Below are 23243 nucleotides of genomic sequence, written 5' to 3'. Positions count from 1 at the left end.
CACATCAATAGCGCTCAGTAATTTCTAAATAGAATGAATGAGTGGTCAGTGGGGAGTATAGAAGAAGAGACGACCGACTCAGCCACAAGAAGCTCTCTGTCCTTGTCGTGCTGCATTTTTAGTGACAGGATTATTCCCGGCACAGTGACACACAGTAAATGTAACAGTCTCTTCGTCTTTGCTCTCTGCAAGGGGGCAGGCTCTAAGTGAACTTCTGAAACACATTCATGTGAATAAAACTGTAATGAAGTGGCCGCGGTACAAGACTTTTAACATGGTGCTTTTTGAATTTTCAGTGTGTGATTTATGCACTTTCCATATGTCTTTCCTTTCAACATAGCTCCTGTACAATCCTCTAGCTGTATAATATTGGCACTCAGCACCAAAAGGGTTTAAATCTGCAGCCAGCGAGTGTCTCAGCAGGACAGTGCCCAGATTTGGGCAGGGAGAAAAGGGTACATGTCTCAGTCCTGAATGTGAGGTGTCAGTATTTGATTAATGCCTGACATCATTGTGCGATTCGACTTGGGCAGGCTGATAAACTGAGAGAAATTGCTGATGGATGGCCACCTTCCTCTGAGATAAGGCTCATTTCTCTCCTTGGCACATAGGCAATACAGAAACTAGAGATTTCTATTTTGACATTAAAGACCTTGTGTGTATCACATTGGGGATCGTATCAGCTGTTGGTCCATTGCAACAATGGCCTTGACTTTGTGCGCTCTCTCATGAAATGGTTTAGACGTTGGTTGAGGGACAGGCGTGTGCAGCGTTCAAGACACAGATTGCAGTTGTTGCAAATAAGCCAAATGATAAAATGCCAGATACTGCAGCACAGGTGATAGCTCATCTAAGTGGCAACCTAGTCTGCAGTGAGGCCTCAAAGTGCCATATGGGCACATTAAAGATTAATCCATTTTTTTTGTGTCACATAAAAACATTGCTCCCTTAACATTTAGATGTTAAGATGTTGCAGCAGCAGTGTCTTGATTCTAAAGTCTGAACCAATAAAGATCCCAAAGTTTTAAAAAATGCATTTAACAAACTAGTAAAACATTTTTACCCTGAAGAACTAGTTTCTCCAGACTGACAGCTTGGACATACATCTCACCTAAATCATCAGCTGTCGATTGTATCGTATGCATATAACCTAATCAATACTTCAGATGGATGATGATTAGGACAGCTTGAGCAAATGGACAGGTGATCCATTATGTGTGCGCAGAAAACAGACACGTCCTAAATTACCTCTCGCATCCTATTTCACCGGCTTTGCAATCTCGCACGGCACCAGGGAGAATTTTCATGTTTTCATTAGAGAATTCTCTGTTCCTACTATTAAAATACATGGACCTCATTTCCATGTTCCCACTGTACATATTATAGTCACTACAAATTTATCTCAAGAGGACACAACATTCACTTCCATTTACCCTAAGGGTATGCCTGTTAGGAAGATTTACCATAGCTTCCAGGTGCCTGCAATTGATTTGAGGTAATTCCCAGTGGAGTCAAGCAAATGAAATGTCAACGTCTATGTCACATGTGATGAAAATGAATGGTATCCCACATGGGAAAAGACAGAAGAAAGAGAAGAAAGTGAGAGTCCAGCTTAGTTGACTATCATGTTTAGTGAGACAGGGCTTCACTCATTCAAGTAAAATCTTGAGACTAGACCCAAATTATAATAAATGTTTTGTAGTTCATATTTGTATATTAACAATGGATCAAATGGCAACATGTGTTGCTCGTAGTGACAAACCCAGAAAGAATCAACATCCAACTTTGAAGTCCCATTCAGCTGAGGCACGTTTTAGTATCTTTTAGATATCTTTTACATTTAGAATACTTCTAATGAAAACTAATTTGCATGAACTGACCCTTTAAAACAAGAACCTGCTGTTACTGAAGAACATACAATCATTAAGCGGTACTCCAGTTGTGAACCCTGTGAGTGTGCTTTGAGCTGGGAGGGGGCATATTGTGTAAGGCTCACTGGAGTTCACCTTTTCTAATCTCTGTCATACACCTTCCTCATCTTCTCACTGTAATTATGGGCTACATTCACCATGGTTGATTAGGCGGCCCTGGTAATCGCATTAAGTAATCCTACTACTGAATGGTAGCAACAGGACATTGTTCGAGAACTTTTTCTAAGATGCTTAAGCTGGCGGCGTGCCAGACATTGAACTTATTCCACTGCTCTAATTTTCTCTCTTGCTACTGAATGTCAGTTCACCTTGATCTGGTCTCTTGTAGCGTCTTTATGAGCTTAGTGCAGAGTAGTAAAAAAGGGAAAGTCCACATAATATTACCATAGCTGTTGCAATGCACTTCTGGGCATGTTTTTGTTTTCTTGCCGATTCCGATTTTTTAAAAGTCTGACATGTCGATTCTGATTTTCTTTCTTTATATATTTCCTTTCTTTATATCAACTATAATTAACAGCATACACAAACATTTTTGTAACTTTTCTTCAATGGAATATTGAAATTACATTGTATGTTTATTAACTATTTAAATAACTTACATTTTTCTTCTTGAAATTGGGCATGTTCACCAGGATGATGATTAGTTGTTCTGAATGTTTTCAAGGTGCCTCCACAGCTTATTTTGGACTTAAAAGTATTACAAATCGCGATCTTTGTGTCTTCTTCACTCATGCTGAAGAACTTCCACACCAATGATATGATGTGTGTGTGTGGCTGTACTCTCTGTGCTGCAGCTGCCGCTGTGTGCACAATGTGCTTGTTTGTGTGTGTGTGTGGCTACACTGTCTGTGCAGCAGCTGTCATTGTGTGCGTGATGTGAATCATAGTGTGGCTATGTAAGGAAAATTTGACCGGCAAAAATTCGTATATATGAGATTGATCGGCTGGTCACGGCCAATCAGCTGAAAACCAGCTGTTTTCGATTGGTGGCCCGATCGATCGGTGCATCTCTAGTTTGATAGTCTATTATTCTTAATCCTGCAAATAATTTGCTAAGTTGGCAATGACAACTTATTTTCAGTGGAGCTTGATAGCAGCAACAGCAAAAATCAGAGAAGGGGGAGAGACATTTAATGCAGCAGAAATGAAATAATGGCACATGTTGCGTTTGGATATTAAGAGTAATTGGCAATTTATATTTATTAAAAGTGCCTCAGAGAAAGGCTTGAAACCATCAATGTGAAGTGTCTTTACTATATCCAGGCCCATGGAGATAGGAGAGGGGACAGGATCCCCTGGGACTGTATATGCTGGTGTTGGTGGGAATCTCAGTTGAATCTCCTGGGAAAATATCAGAGGATGTTCATGGTGATGGGGGAGGTGGAGATTCCGCAATAGTAGTTACTGCTGCATCAACCAATTGGTTCAATGAATGCAGGCAGAAGGATGTTTGGCTGGATATAATATAAGAATTTGTCAAGGGAGTCGGATGGAAATAATACCAAATAAATGTCAAGATAGCCAAGATAGTCTGTGGAATGTAATGTAAAGGAAATTTGGATCCTGAGATTATATTTAGAAACCACTGATGTGGAAATGGATGAATGCTGAGCTAAACTGGGTACACCAAAAAGTTAGTCTTAACATTTTATTCCAGTATAACTTCTGGACGTCACACACTGCAACAACATCACAAATTAAGAATGGTTAAGTATCAAATGGTGAATTTCTGGGGCTGTTGAGTTATGTTGAGTTGTTGAATTACTTGGTGCCGTGTCATGTCCTGGATGATTATATCGCTGCAGAAGAAGTTGGGTTTGTTCAATGCAGACTGAAGGAGCAGAGCGAGTTGAATTAATTGGAAGTGATCAGCATTGCCCATTTTGGTCATTTCTCAGACGCCCTCCTCCCTTCACTTCGACTCTGGTATAATGGAAAATCACTCTTGTTTCACTAGCCATTACCCCACAGTCCCATTCATCTCAGCCAATCCAAGGGCCAACAGACAGGAAAATCTTCTATCTAATCAATATTCCAAGAGGGACATAAAGTATAGTCAAATATACAGTTTAGAAACATTCATTTTCCCCTGCACTGTTTTGTTCTGTTGTTTTTCGGGATAATTACACATGACCACCACTCTATCAATTATTGTTTGCTTTAGAATGAATTATTCAGGAATTTAAATAATTTAACATTGGTGGATTTCTTTGGGAGTGGTATTTTGTGAGATTTCAGATGTGAACCAGAATATGTTGCTTCCTCTCATTACGCCTAAAGCCTTCACTTCAGCTAAGTTTATAACACCCACTATAAATACAGTCTAATAGATTGGTTGTACTCCTGTCAGGAGGCCAAGAGTACAGCATGTTTTTCATCCGTTTTCGTCACCAATAGTTCAGGACTCTATATTTCACTGTCAACCACCTGGACTGTTTGAACACAGAGGTAAAACTTTAAATCTTCCCCCTTTTTTCCCCTCATTGGACGTACTATAGCTGTCTGCTGTTGAATAATTCAAATGACAGGCTGATGGGTGACTTTAATCATTCTTTGGCTGTCAAACGAGAATCAGAGGCCCCAGACAGAATCATAACATCATAACCACTGCATAATTACAAATTATAGTCCTGAATGGGACTGTAAAATTGCCTTCTGTCTGTGATAAAACGGTGCCAAAGGGAGTAAAGTATTATTAGAAGTAATACATCATTTTAACTAAATATTTTTTATATTTTGACATAGTAGTTGAAATGGAATATTCTCTGTAGAGGTGCAAAGAAGTTTTAAATAGAAACTTTCAACAGGACCTGGCCAAAGATTCTGCAAATCACCTCAGTACAAAAACTAGAATTACAACAAAAATCAGAGTTTATTAAGCATGTTGACATGTTTCTGAATCACTGATCTGTTCATATTTGTGGTAAAACAGGAAGAAAAGTCAGCAGTCTGGAACTAAATTGGCAAATGCTCAATATGGATGCTCATTGTCTTTCTGCATGTACTGTATTGCTACTGGTTTTGCAATACATGCACTGCAAAAGTTGGAGTCCAAGTATATAACTGAGGCTTGACCAAGTATACTCTGTACTGTATACTGCTAGAATCCATTCGCAGGTTTACATGTTACATTTAATAGTACAGGCAACACTGTTTCTAAGTTCCCTATCAAGTTTGATCTAATGTCCATTCAGGTTTTTAAACACTGATTTTCAATTTACAGCACTTTCTCCTCCCATCCCAAGTCCCTTCCTACACAACCTTCCAGGGCTCCACATGTAAATCATCCAAGTTTTTAAGATGAACAGCATTCATCTTTTAAGAATAACCTAACATTTGACTATATAAGAAATTTAACAGTTTCAGGAACACTTTCCCAAATCTCTATTTCAAACCACCAGCAGAATGATCAAATACCACTCAGCTATACCAATTTGCCTCTATACTCAGTAACTTACAAAATATGCACTTCTGAGCTTCTGGCAATTACATCAGTGAAATCTGTAGTGAGAAAAACCATCCTCGGATGACAGAAGCTGGCAGAGGAAAAGTCTCTGAGGATCTTTCTGCTAAGAGTGTGCAGTGACCCGTTACTGAAGTCTGGCCTCTCTGGCTGCTCGGTATAGCCTCTCCAGTCTCCCAAAGACGGTACCTTTATTACTACAGGGGTCATTGATAATGGTCCTTTCATGACTGTTTCTGAGATCTGTGGTTGTTCATTTCCATGCATATATTGACACGCAAAGAGGAGAGATTTGATGTGCATAATGGAGTTTCCACACACACACACACACACACACACACTGACTCTTACTTTAAATTTAAGTTTGCTCAAAACCTTCTTCATTCCCTAAGAGCATCTCTATGCACAAGAAGATGACAACCTCCAGCCTACGATGCAGCTGCTAATCTGGGGCTATAAATCAAATTGGCAAAGCCACTCCTTCTCAGCCTCAGCCACATGAAGGCGGCGTATAGCTCAGTGTAGCATACAGATGCCAGACCCTGGAGTCTAGCTGCGTCTGTCCAGCTGGACTGACGCCTGGCAGTGCTTCTGCTCACTTCCTGCCATCGCAGGCACACAGCGCTTAGCAGTGGTTTATCAAACCCACTGTGCCATGAAAGCATGACAGCGTGAGGCCTGCAGATTAAAACCACTCAGCGCTCCGTCGTTGCAAGAAGAAACGCAAAACACTCCATAACAATAGATTTGACAAAAGTCATAGCTCTGGGTCACAGCCAGATGGAATTATCATTTCCATTCCATTTGCTTCTGCTGGAAAAAAAAGAGAACCAGAAAGACAAATATTCGCTCCCCAAACACTGGTGGCTCATCAAAATTTGCTGAGTTTGGTCCCAGCGGTTTGATCTTGCATGCCCAGTTTCAACAAGGACACTTGTCACTCATGACATACTAAAGCAGAGATCCGCTCACTTCTTTGCATGCATTTACATCACTGTAAGACACACACACACACACAGTTGTTAACCATAGCCATATCTTCACCATGTGTTTTCTTTGCATTAAAATGTACCAACGGATCATTGTTAACAGCATTTTCACACCAGCACAGGATTACTTTCGTAAACCAGAGGCAAGCAGCAGAGATGAAGTTGTTATGCAACAGAACAGCAGCCCTTTTAGCTCCTGTGTGGTGGCTAACTCCTACAAGTCCTGCCGGCTCATATGGGAGTAAACAGATCAATAGGCTCACCTGAGAGATGGATGCTCATCTTGTCCGAGCAGCGGTGATCAAGCAGATTCTACAAAGCTCTCCTTTCAGCTGCAGCCTAATGATGCTAATGGGCAGCAATGCTCTCAGAGACCCTTTATTACACTGATTAGGCCAACGACCTCAAATATAATGTCCTAATCTGATTAAGAGATGGACACAGCTGAGCAGAAGAGGGAAAGAACAGACAGTGAGAGAGAGAGAGAGAGAGCAGACTAATAGAGATGGGATTTGTGTTCATGAATCTAAAGGCCAAATTGCAAAAAACTGGCAGTCCCCTCATGTTGATCTATGCGAAAATGTCATCCATAAGAGGTTTACAGTTATGTGAAGTGTTGTTGAAAATTAAGCCATTTCAGAGTGCATTGCTGACACAGACAGGCTGCTGTCTGGAACTGATAGGGGTACTACAAGTGCTGGCTGTAGTTCACAGATGCCCAGAGGCCTGCAATCCTATAGCGTGTCTGTAGTTGCATTATAGAGCTTCTCTGAGGTCCATCAGACAGGAGCCTGTGTGCATACACATACTGTAGAACAACTAAACCAAAACAAACTGGACTAGTGCTCTGTTCTTGAAAATTTTACACATCAAAATCAGTTTACTAGTCATGAGGAGTATGATTCAGCAGGTGAAAGTTGTAAAGTGTTATGTAGCCCTACAGGGAGCTTTGTCGAGACTAAGAGAATAGTGATATAGTGATGTCATCAGGGTTATCTCCACCTGAGTTTGGAGATGATAAACTTCAACAGAAAGCTTGCAGACTTTCAAAGTCTTAAGCATTTACAATGAGTGTAATGTCAAATATGTTATCAAGTTGTATTATGGGAATTGTATGACACAGCATTTTGGGAGTTTTAGCCACAGTAGAGACTAAACAGCATGTTGGTTCTGTCTCTTACAATTCTCCCGACTTTATGCAATACTAAAAAATTCACAGGAGTACCCCTTTAGCATTTTATTTGGCTTTGCTAGGGGATCTGTCCATCAGGTTAATTGGCAGACACAGAATAGCTGCTATGTATCGGTCCACATTAGCTCATTTTTCAGATCAGAGTCAACAAATTGACAAGACAGAATATTTTGCTATCTACAGCACACTAAATCTAGCAACAGCTTACAATCAAGCCTGTTTAATTTAGCTAAGATGAGCACTGAAAAACATAGCACATTGTTCAAACCCATTAATGCCCAGGTTTGAGAGCCTATAATACTTTAAAGGGACATATTATGCTTTGTGATTTTCTGTCATTTATATACTATGATGCCGCATGTCCATGTTAAACATAGTTTAAGTTCCAAAACTTGAACATAACATGTGAACATATGTGAAAATGCTCTTCTCATATTCTGGATCTGATTCAGGCTCGAGATATACACTAATGTGTTTGAGAAGTGGCCATTTTGAGTAAAGAACAAGAAAAATAAGTGAAATCCTACTACTGTTTGTTTACATTAGCCTCTGGAGCCAGAAGCTGACCAATCAGAACAGGAGGGAAACTTTAAAGAGACAGGAGCTTAAACAGCCTGTTTCAGACAGAGGCTGAAGTGAGGGGCTGCATAGAAGGACCAGTATAAGTTAAATAAGTTGGTTATTTGAACTGTAAATCATGCAAAGATATTCCAGTAGAGCCCCAGAGTGAATATATAGACCTGAAAATGTGCATAATATTTCCCCTTTGAGTTAAAGTTCTGTTAGATAATGGGTTGATTCACTTTTCAAAAAGATGTCATGTTTTCTGTCTCTTTAAAATCCAAAAGAAAAAAAATAATGCACCTCAGCTGTGAAATTTATTATGTGATCCCAGACAACTCAAAAATCAATCATTTCCTTTGGGATGGAACCTGCAGTGATGGATACCACCCCCAAGCTCACTGCAAAAAAAGACTGCCACTTTGGGTGTGTGTGTGTGTGTGTGTATACACTCCACTTCATTTAGCACTGCTCCACAGGGGAGCAAAAGGAAATCACACAGAGACACAGAGAGAGAATAAACAAACAAATCAAAAGCATTAAATCAAGCAAACACAACATAGGAGGCTTTTTTTAGGGACCGTTAAACCTCCATTATCCACCTCAAATTAAATGTCCTCTTTGATAGACTCCTTTAATTCTTTAGAGAGCATGAACATGGTAAGCACAGGTTGTAGGAGAGAATAAACAAACTAACTGCCGATAGCTGTGGCTTAAAGCTGACGAACTGGATATTAACTATAGTCTTATTTTTATCTCACCACAACTCGTCTCATATATTTATACTGATTGGATTAAATGTGTCGTTGTAGTTTCCCCAAAATAAGACTTCATCTATTTTAAGCCTCCAAATGCTTGTGACATTTTTACCGGCAAATACGAATTGAAAGAGCACAAATGTTTCCACTGTAGGCCTCCTCCAGTGTGCAAATATGTCTCAATGTGTGTGTACTATGTCTGAACTCTTGCAGTCTGTATTTATATGACCTCACCCACCATCTCACAGCTGCAGGCACTCAGTCGTTAGATGACTGAATTAGATACAAGCTACCTATAGAGCTCGAAGAAGGAAATCTACAAGTTCTACAAGTACAGTAGTCACATGACAGTTGAATTAATTTGCAGACAGCAAAGAGATAATATTGCAAAAGCCCAAATACAACAAATATGAAAGTTATACAGGCATTGCCATACGTTGCTGTGGAGATTGAGTTTGTCATAATTGCAATTTTTAAATACTGGATTGATGTTGGAAGTTTCAAGAGGTGTGCTGCTTCACCAATATCAACATTTTGTTAAGCAACTTATGCATAAGTTAACACTGTGCAATTTGTAAACATTTGATTTTCACAGCAAATTAAAGTATCATTAGCTTTATGCTGTACACAGAAGGAACAGCCTTTTTGCAAGTTTTACAATTATCTTTTATGACACCCCACAGGCCTATTAGTCTGTTAAGGTATCAGTATGTTTGATATGAACTAGTTCTAGTAGTTAATAGCCGTCCCAAAGGCAGGGTGAAAAGCCCGCTGTCATGGAATGTGATAATCATTCACATGGGGATAACAGTGCACACTTTTTGATAATCTTTGCTCAAAGGCATTTAGTGTTGCACTCAGTTGTACACGCAAAAAGTGTCAGACGCACCTCCCCTCCCCCCAATCCCAACGTCAAATGGTGTAAGAGGAGGTGGCTTAAAGCATACTGACACCTTTAGGGACCACCATTTTTTTTTAGCTTGACACATGCTAGTGCTAGCTAACTTGGCCTCTGCTCTTGATTTTTATGAATTTTTAAAACTGTTTCCTCCAAATCCACCAACTTTATATTTATGGAATACTATATTGCTAAAGTGCCCCTTTGATGTTTCATTTTAGGCTTTGCTAGAGCGATTACCCTCCTAAACAGTCAATTAAACTATCATTCTGTAAGCAAAATATTAAGTAGGAGTAATAGTTTTTAGAGATTTATCTGATGTGGGATGCCAGTGCTTTCAAGTAATGGAATGTAAGATTTTGATACTCTGATCAAAGGTCACTTAGTAATTTATAGAGAACTGTTTTTTCCTATAATTATTCAAAACTAAAAATATTTTTCTGTCATTAGATCTGACCTTTTAAATAAGCTAATTAGGAAAACATCAACTTCTAAATCTGTGCAAAAATGATTCAGGTTTTATACAGCATCACAACTGACATTTTAAGTGTGTTGGATGACAGCTGGCTGTAGATGGACTGGTACTTAAACCATCAATTTTGGTTAAAGCAGATTTAGAAAAAATACTATTATTATTACATATTCTAAACTTTTTATTTTCTATAGTAAATTTAATTGAGGATTTTTTTGTGTTCTGAATACAATAAACTCCTTCTAAAATGATAAAACAATAAACACTAAATAAGATCCAATATACTTTTACTTGGCAAAAGCGATACAATTTGTATTTCTTTGTCTGAGTAACTCCATAATTTAGAAGTACATTTTTACTTTTCTGATCTCTGTAGCTTTGCTCATCTAATTGGATCACCTAATGACTGAGTGTCTGCAGCTGTGAGATGGTGGGTGGGGTCAGAGTTGATATATTTTGCACACTGAAGTCTTGTAAGCATGCCCAATAGTTTAAGGAAATGCACACCATTTATGCAGTGTTTCTGACAGATGGAAGTGCTCGACAGGAAATACAGGGTTGTTTTGGTTTTTTAACTTGGTGTTGTTCCTTTTATCCCTGTCTTTCCTCTACGTAGATTGAGCCATTGCCCCTGCTTAGAGAAGTCAAGTCAATTTGTTTGTATAGACCAATATCACAAATCACAAATTTGCCTCAGTTAGACCCTCAATTTGAATAAGGAAAAACTCCCTAAAAAAACAAAACAACATACCTTCCAACGGGGGGGGGAAATAAAGGAAGAAACCTAAAGAAGAGCAACAGAAAAGGGATCCCACTCCCAGTACAGACAGACATGCAATAAATGTTGTGTGTACAGAACAGAACAAGAGCCGTAATCACCTGTCGTAAGCTCCTCTGAAACTCATAGGTTGACATAGGCCTGTGCATTGTGAGGCGCAATCGGGAATCTCTCTGGGTGCGTAGTAGATACAGTGTTCCAGGTTGACATTTCAACTGAATGGATAGAACATGGCTATAGAAATTGTGAAGGTTACAGTCTAAAAATAGAAAAGAAAATCCCTCAACCCTCTGGATGGTGTATAGAAATTGAGAATTAGGTGTAGGAAGCAGATAATAGAACTCATGAAATCAACAGGCTCTATTGCACCGGAGGCTAACGTGACTCGAAATGATGTTAAGTCAAATTTTATTTGTTTAGATTTCATTTCATTACACTTGACCATGACATCTGATCATAAAACATTAAAGTATGAACAGTAACATTACTATTAATAAATGACTCCATGCAAAACAAGGCTAAAATAATTAAAATCCATTGCTATGAAAGCTATAATGGGGTCAAATGTTGCCAAACTATTTTCACCAAACTCAACACAGTGCAATCCTACTTTCCCAGAATTTCATCATTTCTTTTGCTGCAAACAACCTTTTTCTTTTTAAACCAAACAAAGAAATGCTAATAGCCTTTAGAATGAAACAGCCTGCAACACTGACACAATTACATTGCAGGGTCCCATCAGATTATGCAATTTATTGACACAATGTATGGGTGAATATGCAGTAAATGAAAATGAAACCAGATTAAAAGCGAGTCATACTGAAATGGGAGATATATTCATTTTTTGCTCAGCTACAGGAAATGCGACACTCTTGTAAACAAGTTTAGGAAACAAGATTTCTCAGTGTGTCTTTCTCAATGTATCACTCGTTCCCTTTTTTATGACAGACTGTTATACAGCAACTTTCAGCAAGGACTTTTGCTCTGCTCTTCTACTTTCACCTTCTTTGTTTGACTGACACCATGATTGCTGCATAATGATGAGCTGAGACTCGAATCTCCAATTCTCCAGAGACAATGGGGTTCTTGCCTTTTCACTCCGGTCAATTATCCTTTTTTGTATAACCGGTAGTCATCTGAATCAACCTACGACAAAAGGGATCAAAATCACTCTTTTTCTTGTAAATTATAGACTATGACAAAGTTTCAGCAGAAATGTGGGATGAATTCATTGGAATTAATCGGAATTTATCATCGTCACTGTCACACTTGCATAGGCACTCAAACACTCAAAAGCTGTGCTCAGTGTCTGCTAGAAGCAAAGTTTGAAGAGGCTCGCTTTTAGATTTTCGAGGTCAGATTTTACACCATTAACAACTGGGAATAGGAAAAAAAAAAGGTTTATCCCCTTTCTAAAAAGCATCACTTAAAACAAAACACCTTTTTAACATTTATAATTGATGCAGATTTTTCTGTTTCCCATTTGCGATGCAGCCATTCTTTTGGGTCCACAAGGCTTTACCTTAATTTCTTTGATTAAAATGTTTTCCATTGAAGCTACAAAGAAATGTTCGCTGGTTTAGTAAGGAACAATTTGTCCTCTCTCTTAAATAATTCATGATAGTAAATGGTAATAAATTGATATTCGGCATCAAGAGCACCTTGATCAGTACAATCAAAATTAGAACAATGGAGGTGGACCAACATCAAATTAAATCTGTAGTGCGTGCGTGATTGTGATTGGTGTGTCATGGATCAGCTGCTAGCCACTGTGGCATGCACAACTAAGTGTCCTTGCTGATCTATTGCAAAGCCTCATTTACTGTGTATGTGTGTGCGGTCATTGTCTATCTATTTACTTGCGCTGTCTTGCTCTGTATCACTTAATGATTGTTACCTGTTGGCTGATTACAGCAATGTTTATTTCCCTGCAAATAATCTCTCAATATATCCTCGCTAGCTTCATTAACTTCCACATTTCCAATCAAGATAAGGAGAATTACACTGAGGGAACAAAACAATATAAACAAACATAGGAACACTGCAAACAAAGCCAATGTTCTTGCAATCCAGTTATCTGTGTGTTAAGTTATCGTATACCCATTGCATTTTTATGGCTATGGGCAGCTTTGGCATCAATGAAAATGTCAGTCTAGAGTCTAAATGAATGCAGGAATATGCCATTATACGTTTGCTTACTTTTGCAAGTAATAAAGAAGGATCCAGTATTATTATACTGTCTGTGACTGTGTGTACATAGCTAAATTTCCCAATGTCCGTAACAGCAATGGTGAAATCTAAAGAGCAGTAAAACTAAATGTGACAGCAGAGACTCTGAACATCACCATTATATATTTTTATTCCAGACTGGCTGAATTCTCAGTATGCTTCTTCACTGCCTGTGGCGCAGATGATGTTACTGCATACACAGGCTGATTACCATGTGGACACTGTGTTCAAGGAAGACAGTTTATCAAGATGATCGATGGTGCCAGAGCAGGCAGTTGCCCAATAGAGAGGAAAGTGGGCTGGGCTAGCAAATTCTCTTTTGTTGAGGTGGAAAGTCGCATACTGCGGCTGTAATATCATACAGTCACTCAGAAAGTTTCAAAGTTTGAAACTTGGCCGATAATCATGTTGAAGCTCCGCACACCGGTGAGTTATAGACGTTGGGGGTTGTTGCAGGGTTGAGGTTTAATAAAGGATGGCTGCTGTGTGTTGCAGAAAAGGAGCAACGACCACACGGGCCTGCTGGAGTCCTGGTGTTGCTACTTGTGCTGCATGTTGTTGAGTTGTCAGTGTGTATTAACAGTATATCATGTCTGGTAATGTGCCATAATCTTGTTTGCAGTAGAACTGCCAAAAAATTAATTCAGTGAGAGCTGATGGGCACTGAGAGCTCAACCTCACTGAAATACTCAGTGACTGACACATTAACTTGGCCTATTAACATAATTGGGTGAATATGGGCATAATTTTTCGAGTGTGTGTGCATGCACCACTGTGTTAACATGCATGTCTTCACTGGTTTATAATTCATTGCCCATTTCGTGGGCATTCATGTGGCAACTAATCCTGAAGTTTGACCAAATCCAACACAAAAGGCAAAAAAGAAGTGCACTAGTGTAGTTTGTCCTGTAAGAGTACTGCAAGGCAAGTTGGTATATTTTGGTTACATTGAGGTTTATTATGTCCTTGTTTACTGCATTTGACCTCATTCAACATTAGTCTGTGGAAACGGGCATCATTCTTTTTTTTTTTTTGCAAGGGCAGACACACAAAGTCAAATGTGAATTCATCAAATAATAATGGATTGCATTTATATGGTGCTTTATCTTCATACCCAAAGCGCTTCACAGTGAAGAGGGGAAACTCACCTCAACCATCACCAATGTGTAGCACCTACCTGGATGATGCACAGCAGCCATTTTGCACCAGAACACTTACCACATATCAGCTTGAGGTGCACAGGGAGGGAATCATTGAGCCAATTACACAGGGGGATGATTAGGTGGCCAGATGGAGAGAGCCAAGTTGGGAATTTTGCCAGGACACCGGGGAACCCCCTACTCTTTGCAATAAGTGCAATGGGATGCCAGGGCCTCGGATTAATGTCTCATCCGTAGGACGGCATCTCCTGCAGCGGTGTCCCCGTCACTGGGCATTGGGATTTATTAGGACTAGAGGGAAGACTGCCTCCTGCTGGCCCACCAACTCCACTTCCAGCAGCAACTTCGTTTTTCCCAGGAGGTCTCCCATCCAAGTACTAATGAAGCCCACACCTTAGCTTCATCCATTCAGCAGAAACAGAGTACATCTTGGTACGGCTGCTGAAGACAATCAAAGGTGGCATGAATTGATGCAAAGACATATCTGCACAATTTGAAAATTGAGCTTATTCCAGGGCTTTATGAATCTGCCTCATAAAATGTACTGAGACAAAAGAAAAAAGGAAAGACACCAAACTTTTTGTTTTTGTATGTTGAGTTCCAATATATATTTTTGCAAATTGACTAACTTTTATAATTCACTGATCTGTGTGTGAGTGAGACAAGTGACCAAACATCTTGACATGTATAAATTACAGCCATCAACGCACATGCAAACATTACTGAGGCCTTATAGTAGATCAATATATAATAATATAATGAGAATAATCCAGGGCCGACACATGCCCCTTGAGGTACACCACTCTTAATGTATTATTTGTGTAAGAAACTTCACACTGTAGTTTTTGTTCTGTCACATTACAAAAAATTATGTTTTTACAGAGAGGATGCCTCAATGGAAAATGCAAATGACATTAAACTATTGAATGAACACTAACTATAATACACAGTAAAAGAAAAGGCTGAATACAAAATGATGTTTGACCAAATAGTGCATCAACCTTAACTGTAATTTTAATATATATTCAGTCTTGTAAATTTGTTATAGAAAGGAAATACAACAGTCAATCAAGGACATTCTCATTGGTGAAAATGGGTCAAAGATTGGCCTTTTCATTGGATTTTGGCTACAGGCGACATGATGTCAAAATTCACCAATTAACAGAATTGAAATGACAGCAAATTTCCTTGGGCTGATTTCCTTTTGCACGCTCTAATGTCAACAAAATAGCCGTCATCAGTGTCAGGTCTGCAAATGAATGTTTAGTGGGAAGGATTTGATTGGCTTTAGGCACTGTGTTTTGACGAGATGTTCGGTTAGGTGCACTATTGTTGCTCCAGCAAATTTGAAACATCAATTAGTCGTGTTTTAACAGTGGAGAGAGAGTGGTTTTTGAGCACAAAAGTCCAGTGGTTTGCTTCTCCCAAAATATAAAACTGTCAGTCAGAGCACAAGGGAATGAGATAATGAAAGCTGGGGGAGGACAGACTAAGTGGGGCTAATTACATAGCTGACACTTCTTGCCTTCAAACATCCTTTTGCAAAGCATTTTTTTCAAGTTCCCAAGGTAATTTCAAAATGGAGGCTTTGTTTGGGTTTGCTTCACTGTGTTAATATGTGTTTATGCCCATTATTTTTAGGGTATTGCTTTTATTAAACATTTAGAAAAGACTGGGCATATGTAGTGAGCAAAACACAATGTTGGCAGTCTGTGTTATTCCTACTGCAATATTATACACAGAACATTGCTTGTCAATGCTATCAATCCTGTGTGTCAAGACCTACTAGAAAGACAGATGGCTTAAATAAATCAAATATGATGCAGGAGCATGCCTCTTGTCTTTCAAAATGCTTTATGCATTCTCGAGCAGCAGAATCAAAATGCCTCTCATAGCATGGTGGCAGCTCTTGCTGTGTGGTCCTGTTTTCAAAAAAAAATTATACCCCATGATCATTATTTATTTTTTAAAACTTAACAAACATAATTTAACTAAGCAGTCGCCATTATAGATGGTTATTCCATGTGGGACAGCTTCTCGAGGCAATGCAAATAAGAGGAGGGCAGATAGTGAAGCTAGAGTATTTAATATACAACATGTATAATTGATGACAACGGCTGTGAAATATAGTGTAGATTCAGAGGGTGGAAGCTTATTATAATTTTTATCTTGAAAGAAGCTGCAAAGTGGCCTCCAACAATGTTTCTTTAAGAAATTGTGCAAATTATGGCTTTGAAATAACATGATTAGAAGTTATGTGAAAACTGTCAGAAACAGTGTAGATCCCCTCAAGAAAGGGTAGTGAGGTGAAATAATAGATGAAAAATTGCCAGTCTGGTATTACATTACTCCGCTACTAATCTCTTTTCATCAGCGGATAAATGAGAGGCAGTGACGAGGTAATCAAATCGGGAAAGCCACATAAGTGGGTCCTGTCGAAATCGCCTGTCTCTGTGACAACATGGCTTGACAGGACATCAGGTTTTAACGCTTTGAATTTTTGGTCATGGCGCATATGTTATTTGGATCAAGGTTGACTTCCATGGATTAGCATCTGTCAGCTTTATATTCAGCGACACCACTAGGCTTCAGAGAGCAGATTACTGCCAAAGATGCTGATGGCCACTTGTGACTGACTGTGGCACATTGCGTTCTTGTCTTATCTGACATAGCTAAAGTTGCCTCTTTACAAGTGTGAGACAGATCCCTCTGCAAGTGAACAACCACGGAGAGCCTTCATACATCAGTGCTTCTTGGACCGCAAGTCCCATAACGCTCCACTGAAACAGACAGTTTGTTATAGTCTCCTGGCTTTTTGGTTCGACTGTTGCATTTAATGAACATGGGGAACTAGAGTTTGGGGCAAACTTTAAAGAATATACAGTACTTCATCAAGCCTAACATTATCCTCACTGAATGCTGCTCTAGATTAATGTTTATTGTAATGTAAATCATTTTCTGGCCTACTGTAACATGAGAAAAGTAGAACAGGTACTGTAAATAGAACAACCTGTCCAAGGGCAACATAGCTTTCTTTTTATCACTAAACTCTGAATCACAGGAGAAAGACAAGAGTACGGGGGATGGGCGGTGAAACACAAACAATAAAGTGGAACAAATCCAACAGGCACCCGCTTTATCTCGTTCCCTTCGCCTTCCCCACCTTTTTTCCATTTTTGCTATCTTTCTCTATCTTAATGAGCACCACGGCTTTCTATCGAGGGATGGTGCCAGTGTGATACATCACAGGCAGGACACATACAGGGGAACGAGGACAGGACAGTAGCAGGGTGACAGTGTTGCTGGCAGAGCGATTAAGAGTGCTTAGAGAGGCATGCTGATTCACAGAGTGTGAGCAAAAAAAGCACCATCATGCTCTGGGAAATGGCAGAGGCTGTCATACTCTCTTCAAGATGAAAATGTTAGGAGGGCTTCAAATTGCATAAGACTAAGAATGTGGTTTTTTTGGAGCAGATGCAGAACTGTAGTCATGTAGTCAATTTTGAGGTTGAAAGTGGGACAGTCAAAGTTAACACAAATACCAGAACAAATTCATTTGTATTGAACATTGAGACCTAAATAGTCTTTTTAAATGCACAAATAATGATTAGAATGTTTAAAGATCTGCCTGCAATCAGTGCATTAAAGGTAATGAATACATATTTAAAAGCACAATGTGTAGAATTTTAGAAATTTTCCTATTTTGGCAACCTCCAGTGGCAGAACCAAAAGAGACACTGTGACAGACAGAAATGTATGCTGCCATCCTCCTTTCCCCCACCGGATCCAACCCAGGGAAACAAAGATAAATGGGCTGAAAGCAACAGATGGACTGCAAAAACTTTAACTGGGAAAAAAATACAACCACATAAAAAAATCTGCATATAATAGCTTTAAATAGGTTTCTACAGATGAAAATTCTTCCATTGTTTTGAGTAGTAAAACTACTTATTTTTGACGTTATTAACTAGGGAAGATAAAGCGAAGTCAACTTCCAGTGGTGGAATCTCGACTGTAATGAGACTCAAGTCCTGCAGCCTGGATTTGTGTAATATCACATCCTCAGCCACGGAATACCATGTGCTTGACACCTTTTTGAGAAGCAGTTAAATCTTTGAGAGTGTCACATTGAGAATGACATTAACAGGCTTATGTTCTCCCTGCTAAGCACACTCTAGTGAAAGGGGTAGTTATAATTGCTCATCGGTCTGAGTTAAAATGTCTGGTCATAAAGTCAGGCTACACTGTGAGCCCGTGGCGTAATCAGAAATACTCACTGTACAAAGTCTGAGAGCTCACTTGCATAATATGATCTCATTATTCAAAGGCAATGTTGCAGCACATTAACAGAAGGTGACCTTTCCATTTGTTTGCAGCAGATGCTGCCTCTTATTTGATTTTACTGCTTTTAGTCGTGTGGACTCAGATCAAAGTTGAAGTATCTATATTTCTATAAAGCCTATCAATTCCTTTCCTTTAAATTTCAGATGTGGCAGCTAAGAGCAGAGTTTAATTGAACAAAACCTGGGAGTGGAAACCCCAGAGCAGCACCATCAGGGCCCTGCCTCACCAGCGTGAGGCGATTACTGAGCCGCTACATAAATGCCGAGGCTCGATTGGAGAGTGCGTCCATGTCTGTGCTCTATGTGAAATCAGTAATGAGCCAGCAAGTGCCAGGAGAGACTAGCAGGCCAGCTCATTGCCATGCATAGTATAAAGAAGCAGGGACAGCAGGGGAGTCCCAGAGGCAATATAGAAAAGGAAACGGGGTATATTGTCACTCTCATGGGGGGTACATTACTTGAGAAATGCTCTTAGCTGATAACAACAGTAGGATAAGACACCAGATTGCCACATATAATGTGGGACATGATAGTGTTTCTGGTTAAGCAAAGCTTAGCAGTGGCTCCATTTCCTTGTAGTTACCGGAATCGGAGCACAAAATACAGCAGGTCTCCTGTACACAAGCCAAGAACAATCATCGATATTCTATTTTTGCCCATATGAGACACAGATTAGATAATCAAAAGTGAGCATATTTTTATGGGAGAAGAAATGGAAATGTCAATATGCTTATTCAAGTTCAAAGGATTTCTTCCCGAACAGTGTTTGATGACCCCTGTCCTTCCCTCTGTCTTTTGTTTACCTGTGTTTTAGATACCTGGTGGGTAGGGTAGGGGATCGATCATCAGTGCCAACTGGGAGCACCTGAGCCCAGTCCTGGGCCCAGCTACCCAGTACATTGCTGTGCCTTCGTCCTCTAGTAGGGCATCTCCCAGTCTGTTTTTATGAAAAATCTGATAAAACTCCATGTTTTTGCAATGACTACGACAAAGTAAACAACATAACTAAGCCTTTTCTGCTGCACATGGAGGACTGCATACATCACGTGGGTCTGGCTAAGTTTGTCAGTTGAAGGGATATTGGCAGGTTCCACTCTCTGCGCGTGCACGTGCAATCTTGGCTTTCATTACTCTGGACTGTACGAATATACATGAGCTTCGGACTCAGGTATGCGCCGGCAACATTCCAACGTCTGATGAATAATTTGGTTATCTTGAGGTTGGAGGGATGTGCATGTTCGGCGGATTAGAGCTCTGTTTGATCGCCTGGCCGAGGGCCGTCTCACTTTCAATCTGGCCAAGTGTGAGATTGCCAAGGCGATAGTGACGTATCTTGGCAGTGGTTGGGCAGGGTCAGGTGTGCGTGAAAAGGTGCGGGCAGCGGAGAAGCATGCCCCCCTCTTGGCCTTGTTGGCTTCTACTGTAGCTTTTGTAAGAATTTTTCCACCATGGTTGCACCGTTACCTGACTAAAAGTGACAAAATCTGTGTGGTCCCCCAAGTGTCAAAGTGCATTTGGGAATGTCAAACTTGTTGAGTTCTGCTCCTGTTCTGGCTGAACCACGTCTGGATGATCCTTTCAAGCTCCAGGTGGATACCAGTAATGTGGGTGCTGGTGCGGTTTTGTTGCAGGAAGGCCAGGATGACATTGAAAGACCTGTTTGCTACTTCACAAGGAAAGGTAACTCCTATCAGCTTAACTTTTCAGTGATTGAGAAGGAGGCTTTGGCTCTGATTTTAGGTTTTGAGGGGCAAAGCTAATATTGTGGCAGACGCTTTGTCCCATGCCCCCTGGGTTAATTTTCTATGCTAATTTTGGGGTTTCCATCAATGCCTGTTTCTGTTTTGCTCTCTCACTCACTATTAATTTGTTTCCAGGATCCAGTGGCTGAGGTGTGAGAAGGGTGGTGGGACAGTACCAATGTGATTTCCATGTGCTGGGCATAGTTAACTGTTGTTGACTATTAATTTTGTTGTATATATTGTGTGAATTGTTGTTTTGTGGGATCCCTTTTGGGACCCCTTTTTCTATGGGGGAGGGGGGCTGATGACCCCTTCCCTGCCAATCTGTCTTGGTGGGCGGGGCAGGGGATCATGAGTGCCAACTGGGAGCACCTGGGCCCAGCGCTCCCAGGCTTTGGAACAGGCTGTTTCCCAGTTTATCCTCCCCATCTGAGCATTTGGGTTTTGGTTGGCATTATGTTTGGTTTATCCCCTACACCATCTTGCAACAGGCACCCCACACTACCACACATGCACCACCTATACCACTGGCTATACTGACTTTTTCACATCCCGCAATGTTTTCTTTGCTTTTTTATATTCCTTAATAAAATTTTGTTGTTTCTCCCACATTTGTTTTCCGCCTCCCCTCATTTGTCGTGGCTTGATGAGCCGAGCTATGACAATACATCTATGACTTTACATTATTTCTTCTCTTACATTATGGCAGTAGTGGTGCAAAAACATGAACATTAGTTGGTTTTATTCCGTCATAAAAACACCTGCACATAACACACTTTCCCACATATTCACATATTCAAACCATAAACATAAAACATGCACATGCAGAAACACAACAAAAAAACAGCACATAAATAGAATTGAAGCATGCTCACAACAGACATATGACACAGTGTCTGTTGAGTGCTGGCAGAGTCCTGCAGCATTTCACTAGAGAAATGACTCGCCTGCCAGATGTTGGTTAATATGTCTGTCTGTTGATTATAGCTTGTTTCAGAGCTGATGCAAATGTCCTTGATGCCCAGTAAAAAATGTTTGTCATGTATCAGCTAACAGAAACACCTGAGACCATTTCCATGAGGAAAAGGCAAAACAGGCAATGTCTTACAAGCTGTGATGTGTTTACTGATCTGCATTAGGATTTAACCAACATAGACTTTTTTTTTTTAGGGCAGATACTGTTAATAGTATTCCTAGATCAAGGTTGCTGATAATAGCTAATATTTCTGCTGATAGCTGATCTTACTTAAAGTATAATAAGACACTAAAACTCTCCATTGAGACTCATGAATGAGACTAATGAAATTGTACAAGGTGGGGTAGCAGCTCAAACCACTGCTTCTACTCTTGAGAAGCAATTATGATTAGAAATATGGAAATCTGTTAATTAAAGCCAAATCAACCGAGGGTATATGGTGCAGGGTTTTTCAGTCGTGGGTAAATTATTTGTATGAAATGAATTGTTTAATGTGAAGTGAGAGGCAAGATGGCAATCGTTTGAGTAGGTAGTGTGTTTGTCAAGTCATAGCTGCTGTGGGGTCTTTCCGTATGACGGGAGAAAATTGATTCATCTCCCTTACCTTCCCAGCTTGCTTGGGGACTTTGTTCATTCATTACTGGCTGAGCTCCAGTGTTTTTTGCATCCCAGAAGGCGAGTGATATTTCCCAGACAGTGTGGCTTCTGAACTGTCAACTACGGTTAAAACTGTATAAGATCTTTCCATTGACCTGCATCTGTTCAAAATAAGTTGACTTGGCTCTCGTCAGCTATTTTAATCTGTGCTCAGCAGAAGGCTAAAACATGCTTCCAGTAACGTTATCTTCAAAATGTGTGTATCTAACAGATTTTTGGGCTGAATGTGGCAGCTTACAGTGAATCAGTGTCGTTGGCTGGGCTGCCTGGCAAAACAGCAGAGGTCGTATGTGACACTGTCATTTTTCACAGATGGTGTAGAGGCTGCAATAGCAAGTAGCTGGAATATCAATAGGCTGATCTCTGAGCATTCACTGAAGAGGTGAGGAAAGGGGGGGAGTAGCTGAGTAGAGGGCACCTTAAAATGACATTCCTGCAATGCTCAGGATAATTTGTGGTAAATCAGGATGAATATAATTTCTATGAAGTGGCATCTAAAGGTCACCGTGAAAGAATTGTGAGCCTCTTGCTGTCAAGACTCGAGACTATTCATCAACAGAAATAAAGAGGAAGTGAATCATTCACTTGGTTTTGATTTGGTTGACCGCATTAATGACTGAAATGGAAAATGAAGAAGAGTCTGGCCAAGACGTTTATTCTTACACTCACTCACTCTATCAAAATTTGTGAACACACAAAGACATGCAAATTCTCTTATGTACATTTCGATCTCATTCCCCACACTTGGCGCTCAGTGACACATGGCCACCTACAGGTTCTCTAGAGAATCTCTGGGTACTCTTTGCAGATTATCACAGCTTGTTTTTCCACCCGCTTGGATGCTATTTCCTGCTCGTTAACTCTCCATTAACATCTCTTGCTCCATGTCCACTTAACACAAGCACTGCCAGCGAGGTCTAGATCTGAGAGGTCACACCTGCAAAGGAGAGTCTTTCCCTGTAATTACATCCTCTCATGCAGAATGCTACTGTCTAACTCTTAATGAGAGGCCGCTGTCAAGTTATTCCATAAGGGATTTGATACTCTCTCTCCCTCCATGATTCACAATCATCAAGTTGGAGGTGAGTCCCCGA

General features: G+C 40.1%; 1 protein-coding gene across 4 annotated transcripts in view; it reads left to right on the top strand.

Annotated features, from left to right (window-relative positions):
* Window positions 1–23243, top strand: part of chrm2a (cholinergic receptor, muscarinic 2a) — a 75654-nt gene that overhangs the window by 40336 nt on the left and 12075 nt on the right. The window contains exon 1 of one of the 4 annotated variants that reach the window (XM_044344146.1): window positions 19604–19694. The exons of the other annotated variants lie outside the window; for them this stretch is intronic. The gene's annotated coding sequence lies outside the window, so the exon portion shown is untranslated. Of the gene's footprint in view, window positions 1–19603; window positions 19695–23243 lie in introns of those variants that run through there. 4 annotated transcript variants of the gene reach the window in all.

The sequence above is a fragment of the Thunnus albacares genome, chromosome 23, assembly GCF_914725855.1.
Source record: "Thunnus albacares chromosome 23, fThuAlb1.1, whole genome shotgun sequence".
Lineage (NCBI taxonomy): Eukaryota > Metazoa > Chordata > Actinopteri > Scombriformes > Scombridae > Thunnus > Thunnus albacares.
This window is presented reverse-complemented; position numbering and strand designations above follow the sequence as displayed.